Here is a 7,593-nt window from a genome sequence, read left to right as displayed (position 1 = left end):
CCCGGAGTGGTGGCATGGGCCTTTAGTTCCACCACTCAGGAGGCAGAGGCAGGCAGATCTCTGAGTTCAGGGCCAGCCTAGCCTACAGAGTGAGTTCCAGGACAGCCAGAGCTGTTACACAGAGAAACCCTGTCTTGAGGGGGAAAAAAGCCAAACAAAAGTGGGCTGAAGAGATGGCTCAGGGGTTAAGAGCCCTGGCTGCTCTTCCAGAGGACTCACATGGCGGCTCACAACTGTCTATAATTCCAGTTCCAGGGGACCGAGCCCCCTCACACAGACACACATATAGGCAAAACACCAATCCACATAAAATAAGAAAATTTTAAAAACAAAAACAAAGTAGTAGTGCTTGTTATGCCTACACGAGGTACGGCTCGGTGTGAGTACTTGTGTCAGAAGGTAACTGTGGTGTTGGTTCTCCTCACCTTTATGTGTTTTCAGGGATTGAACTCAGGGCGTTAGGCTTGGTGGCAAGCACCCTTACCCTCAGAACCATTCTAATGTGTGGACTCCAAACATTTAGTTTGCCCTCAAGATCTTTTGAAATTTGTCTTCCCCATCTCTTCTCACCCCCTCTTTTGCCTACACCCCTTCATTCCTCTCTTTAGTGACTTTTTGATTCCTGGAACTTCCCTAATCTCTCCTGTCTCCAGGCTTCACACATGCTGTCCCTTCTAACTAGCATGCTCTTATCCCATGCTCCACTGAGTGTACTCTTCAAATCCAGTTTCAGACATTTTCCTCACAAGTGACTTTTCTTCACTAGATTAGATTACCCCGTACTCATATTGCTGCAATTTCCTTCCTAGTGTAGAGATTTTAATTGCACACCTGTTGTCTGTCTCCCCCAGTAGACAGTAGGCTCTACAGAGGCCCACTTTGCTCACTCTCGTGTATCTGGTACTTACATATCCTGGTACTAGTGCCAAGCACGTGATAAGCATTTAGCAAACACTGTTTCCACTGATCAGTTTCCTTTACCTTTCTCCCTCCTCCCCCGTGGATGTCCTAGTTATCCACCCAAGCTGGGCTCAGTGCCACCAGAAAACATCTGAAAGTTGAGACAATGAGAAAGGGACCCATCGGTGCTGCTCTCTGTCCCTCGGCCCCTAGAGATACCCCTCCAAGGGCAGGAATCTTAGTTGTCTGTGTCCTGAGAGGAAACCACACTGCACAGTGTGAAATTGTCTCACTTCCTCTTCTACAGCACCAAGGCTAAGTAGTATGCTGAGCTGGTGAAGAAGGAATGAAACTTGATTATAACCAATGTGGAGACTGCCCACCATTCTGTCCCTGTACCAGTCCGTCCCTGGGAGATACCAGTGTGTGTGTGTGTGTGTGTGTGTGTGTGTGTGTGTGTGTGTGTGTGTCTGGGAGCGGGGGCAGTGTATTTGGGAGAGCAGAGAATAACCTGTGGGAGTTAGTTCTCTCCTTCTACCATGTGGATCACAGGGATCGAACTCAGATTGTCCAGCAAACACCTTTACCTACTGAGCAATGTCTCTGGCCCTATTTGTTGTTGTTGTTTGCTTGTTTTTGGACAGCATATCATGTAGTTTGGGCTTAGACTCCTGATCCTCCTGCCCCCACCTCCTAAGCACTGGGATTATAGACCTCTGACACTTCCTCCAGCTTTTGGTTTGTTTGTTTGTTTGTTTGTTTTTCGAGACAGGGTTTCTCCGTGTAATAGTACTGGCTGTCCTGGAACTCACTTTGTAGACCAGGCTGGCCTCGAACTCACTGAGATCCACCTGCCTCTGCTTCCCAAGTACTGGGATTAAAGGTGTGGCCCTACCTCCAGCTTTAGAAAAATTTATCACCAACAGATTCCAAGGAGCTATGAGCTAAGAAAGGGAGATATATGTTTTTCAATATTGCTACCAGACTCAGGTTTATCGAGTTGGCAATTAAAAGCCAATATTCCTGGGTCAAGAAAGATGACTTAGAGGGGCTGGAGAGATGGCTCAGTAGTTAAGAGCACTGACTGCTCTTCCAGGGGACCTAAGTTCAATTCCCAGCAACCACGTGGTGGCTCACAACCACCTGTAACAGAATCTAATGACCTCTTCTGGCCTGCAGAGCACTCATACAGAAAATATAAATAAATTAAAAAAAATTATCCAGGAGGTGGTGGCACAAGTTCCAGGACAGGCTCCAAAACTACAGAGAAACCCTGTCTCGAGAAAAAGAAAAAAAGATGACTTAGTTGCTAAGAGCACTGACTGCTGATTCAGAAGATCTGGATTTCATTCCCAGAACCCACATGGCAGCTCACAAATCTGTAACTCCAGTACTACGGAACGAGCCAATGCCCTCTTCTGGCTTCCTTCGGCACACATGTGGTTCATGGACATACATACAAGCAAAACATCCATACACAGGAAGGACGATCAGAAGTCCAAGATCATTCTCACCTCTCTATATGGAGTTCAAGGCCAGTCTGGGCTACAGAAGAACCTGTCCCAAAGATAGGACGACAAGTTTAAGGGCAGGGGAGAAGGCCCAGTTGGTAAAGTGCTGTCAACACAAACATGAGTTCAGAGCCTCAGCAGCTGTGTAAAAGGCCGGCTATGAAGGTGTATCTGTAGTCCTCGCGCTGGAAAAGCAGAACCAGAAGATCCTGGGAGCTCATTGGCCCCTAGCCTAGGCCACTAGGAAGCTACAGGTTCAGTGAGAGACCCTGCCTTGAAAACTAAAGTGGAGAATGACAGAGGACGACAGCTTATTTTCAACATCAACCTCTGCCCTCCACACCTGTATGAATTAACATGGGCTTCCGCACACACATGTTCTTACAAGCAATAGATTAAAAAATATGATAAAACATGAAAACCTTGGCTTTGCATATGGTGAACAAACCCTCTCCCACCGGTATACCAGTCCTTATGACTCTTAGACAAACGTACCATCTCCTTGTAAGTCAAACATTATTCCACTTTTAATTTGATTAAAAAATTTCGAGACAGGGTCTCGCATAGCCCAGGCTGGCCTCAAGCTGTTTATGCTGAGGATGCCGTTCAGTGCCTGATGCTCCCGCCCCTACCTCCTAAGTACTGAAATTACAGGCAGGTAACATCCCAAATGGCTCTACTTGTAATCAAAGAAGATGAGCAAATCATTGGCCAGTGGTTTAATGTTATGTTAAGCCCATCAGAGGCCCTGTGTTCTAGAAGTAAAAGAAGACTTACTGAACTCTTTTTGTTACTTTTGTTGTTGTTGTTGTTTTTAGAGACAGGGTTTTTCTGGGTATCTCTGTCTGTCCTGGAACTCACTCCATAGACCAGGCTGGCCTTGAACTCACAGATATCTGGCTGCTTCTGCTCCCCAAGTGCTGGGATTAAAGACACGTACCACCACCACCCAACTGGCTTACTGAACTCTTAGAAATCTTCATTTGTCTTCTTTTAATTCCTTTTTTGGGGACTACCTAACCTTGCAGTTTAAGATGGGAAAAGAGAACCGAAAGCAATGTTTGCCAAAGAACATTCTTAACCCATTAGGGGATTTTAGTCAAAGGTGATGGGGAAGTTTACAGCAAAGTGGGTGGGAGACTAGTAATACATTGCTCAGGTGCAAGCCTTCCAAACTAATTATATATTTTTTTCAGTAGTGGGAATGGGACCCAGGGTCTTGGACATGTTGGACAAGTGCTCTGTTAATTGAGTTATATTGCTGACTAATTTTTTAAAACTTTGATTTCATAGGGTATGGTGGCTCACACCTTTAATCCCAGCATTTCATAAACTGAGGCAGAAAAATTACTAGTTCAAGGCCAGCCTGAGTTTCAGGTCTTCCTCAGCTACAAAGTCAAACCCTGTTGAAAGAAAAAGAAAAGAAGGAAGGAAGGGTCTGGCAGCGGGGAGAGATAAAAAGAAAATTATTTTGAAACAAGAGTGTCACTAAATTGCCTAGGCTAGCTTTGAATTCATGAGTAGTTAGGGTTCTTTCTTTCTTTCTTTCTTTCTTTCTTTCTTTCTTTCTTATTTCTTTTTCTTTTTTTCTTTCAGATGCGGCATCATATAGGCCCAATCAGCCTCCAGTAGTATGTAGGCTAAAGATGATCTTGAATACCTGATCTTCTTGCCTCTGTATCAGGGTCCCAGACCTTAGTACAACTAACTCCATGACAGAAGTACCATTTGTGCTATAAAACTCAGCACATAGGTGGCACCACCTGCCCAAAGTAAGACAAAAGCTTAATCTATCAAAGCCATCATTCTGAGAAAGTCTCTAAATGTGCTAATCTTGCTTTTTGGCTTCTGTGGTTCTGTTTCTAGCTAACTGTTCTTGTTAACTGAAGTGTGTCGACCCAGAACATGGTTTTTGTGCTTAAAAGCTCACCCTGAGAAAGACTTGGGGCTACACCGAGATCCCAAACACCCAGTGTAGTCAGACACCAGCCGACCAGCTACGAAAGACTTTCTGTTGGCTTATAGCCGTGTCTGAGCCATCTTCTCTGGTGACTATCCCCATACACCTCTACTTCCAGATTTCTACTGTTACAGGTATGGACCATTAAACACAGCTCCAATTAGCTATTTTATTAAATTTCTTGATATACTAGGACATTGTCTAAGACATTAAACTTGCTAGGTAAGTGTTCTGCCACTGAGCTATTGCCCCAGTCCCCACTCCTCTTTCTTTCAAGATAAGGTCTCATTGTAGCCCAGGTTGGTCTAGAACTCAATTTATGTATCTCAGGATGGCCTTAAACTTTCAATCCTCGCGCATCAGACTCCTGAGTCAAGATTATAGTTCTGTGCCAGCAAGACTTTCAAATTAGTGATTGTTAAAGTCAATTAAAAGCAAGTGAAGATGCTGAAGAGATGGTTCATTAATTGAAAGCAAGTACTGTTCTTGACGAGAACTCATGTTGGACAACCTATAATGGCCTGCAATTCCAGCTCTATGAAGAGCTGATACCTTTGGTCCCCTGTGGACACCAGCACTAGCTAGGCAGTGGTAGCACACGCCTTTAGTCCCAGTACTCAGGAGGCAGAGGCAGGCAGATCTCTGTGAGTTCGAGGCCAGCCTGGTCTACAAAGCTAGTTGCAGGACAGGCTCCCAAAAGCTACACAGAAAAACCTGTCTCAAAAAAACAAAAACAAAACAAAACAAAAGTTTAAAGCAAGTGAAGCTAAAAGATTTATTGGCTACAATATCTCAACCATAAAAGGAGAATTCTTGGAAAGGGTTTAAACAGTATGTAGCTTAACAAGAATGAGAGCAGCTGCTGTCTCAGTTTGAACTCTCAGCAGGTACTGGCAGGAAGCTGAGTGTGGTGGCGCACATCTTTAATCCCAGCACCCAGGAGGCAGATGAAGGTGGTTCTCTGAACTCTAGGCCAGCCAGAGCTACATACGGAGACCCCATCTCAAAGTAAACAACAAAAACTCTACAAAGAGATGGGAAGCCGAGTTAGACATGGTAGCAGGGAGGGAGGGAGGGAGAGAGAGAGAGAGAGAGAGAGAGAGAGAGAGAGAGAGAGAGAGAGAGAGAATATCCCTGAATAGCACAGTATACGCTGTCCTTCAAGAGTCAGACCAGCAAGAGGAGTGGTGGCAGACTCTAGGTTCCCCAGGCACTCCGGTTTCCCTTACAGATCATTTTCTTGTGTGTGGGTGGACAGCAGGGATGGGGGCATTCTGTCTCAACAATCACATTTTTTTTTCTTTCTTCTGCAAATGATGCTCGGTGGAAGTGATTCTGAATCTGGTTTCTCTGGCAGTGACAATGGAAGTGCTTCCTGAACTCCTGCATCTAATTCTTTTTTTAATTCTATGTGCTACTTACTGTTTTGCCTGCATGTGTGTCTGTGCACCATGTGTGTGTGTGTGGTCCTGCGGAAGCCAGAAGGAGTCAGAACCCCTGAAACTGGAGTGACAGTCTGTTATGAGCTGCCATGTAGGTGCTGAGAACAGAGCCTGGGTTCTCTGCAAGAGCAATGTTATTTTTATGGAACTGTCTCTTTATTCCTGTCTCTCTCTCTCTCTCTCTCTCTCTCTCTCTCTCTCTCTCTCTCTCTCTCTCTCTCTCTCTCTCTTTCTCTCTCTCTCTCTCTGGCTCTTTTGAGACAGTCTCACTATGTAGCCCAAGCTAGCTTGGAAATCATAGAGACCTGCCTGCCTTTGCCTCCTAACTGCTGACCATGCCCCACTCCTGTTCTGATTCTTAGCCCGGCAAATTAGTATGGCTTGGGGAACAGGGGTGAGGGAAGGAGAACGTACTCCAGGTAGGAGGCATTTGAGCTGCCAAGGACATGATGTTTCTGCTTTCCATTTTACTAATTAGTATATAAGAAAGCTTCCTTTGAAATACAGTTTGATTTATATAAACAAGAGGACTCCAGGAGGAGTTGATAGCCACACCCAGGAAAGAAAGTTTGAGAAATGGCTCCCCTTTCCTTGGACATATGTGGTAGAAACTGTGCAAATCAGCTCCCCCATCTGTGCTAATGTAAGTTGGTAAGTCCTGATTGGACATTATAGTCAGTGAAGCCAAATAATGAATTTTGGTTGCTGGACCTCAATGTTTTGATAGTTGGGACTTGGTGGTCAGTCTCAGGAATGAGTTAGGGATAAGGACCTTGGAGGCTTTAAGAATGTCATCTGATGATTTAGCAAGGGAGTGGGAAGGAGAGTGGGCAAGACCTGCCAGTGCTGTGTTTGCAATGCTTGGGACTGTTTGAGAGCCCTCCCAGGTCTTTAACCCCTCTCCCACGTTCCCAGGAGCTTTGACAGCTGGCTGCCCTCCTGCTAGGCTGCTAAGGAGGTTTGGATGCCGGAGACTTTCTACAGAGGATATGACAAGATGACTTCACAGCAGAAGTCCATCCCCAGCCTCTCCTGTGCAGGGTTCCTGGTGCCTTCCCCTCCTGCCAAAGCTTATGAGCACCTCAGACTTAGGAGGGCTGGGTTCTGGAGACACCTAGGATGGGAGGGTCAGCGGAACACAGAGCACTGACGACTTTACAATCTCCTCTGATAAAGTTGGCAAATCTCTCTTACTATCCTCATTCTACGGAGTAAAAAAAATGGAAGTCTGGAGGAGTGAGTGAAGGGGGTGCGCGAGACATCTTCATCCCCATCATATTCATAGTTTCATCGCGCCAATAACCTTCTAACTACTGGGTACTCAGAGGAAAACCTGAAGTGCTCATGATAACATATGAGCCCCTACTCTTCGCCTTTCCATTTTGCTGACTCCTTTCCCTTCTCTCCCTCTGTGTGTGTGTGTGTGTGTGTGTGTGTGTGTGTGTGTCCCTTTGTCCTGCGTGTTGACCTTTTTTGCTATTGTGTAAAATGTAGGCACAAATTCCAGCATTAGCGGATCTTGCTAGTTCTTTCTTCTGCCAGGAACACTCTTCACTTTTCCTAAAATCTCTCCTTCTTATTGGGGCTTACCCAAATGACCTGTTTCTGATAGGGTTTCAGCATGTGCCTCAGGCTGATCCCGAACTCAAGACAATCCTGCCTCGGTTTCCCAAGTACTGGAATTAAAGGGGTGTGCTACTACGTCTGGTTATTTATTGCCTTTAGACACACCGTTAAAATTTATTTAATTACTTCCCTTCTCTAGACTAGAAACCTGAAA

Source organism: Alexandromys fortis, unplaced genomic scaffold (genome assembly GCF_014885135.2).
Source record: "Alexandromys fortis isolate MF-2015 unplaced genomic scaffold, M_Fortis_MF-2015_v1.1 scaffold_70, whole genome shotgun sequence".
Lineage (NCBI taxonomy): Eukaryota > Metazoa > Chordata > Mammalia > Rodentia > Cricetidae > Alexandromys > Alexandromys fortis.
The sequence above is the reverse complement of the archived record's forward strand: the minus strand, read 5'-3'. Positions refer to the sequence as shown.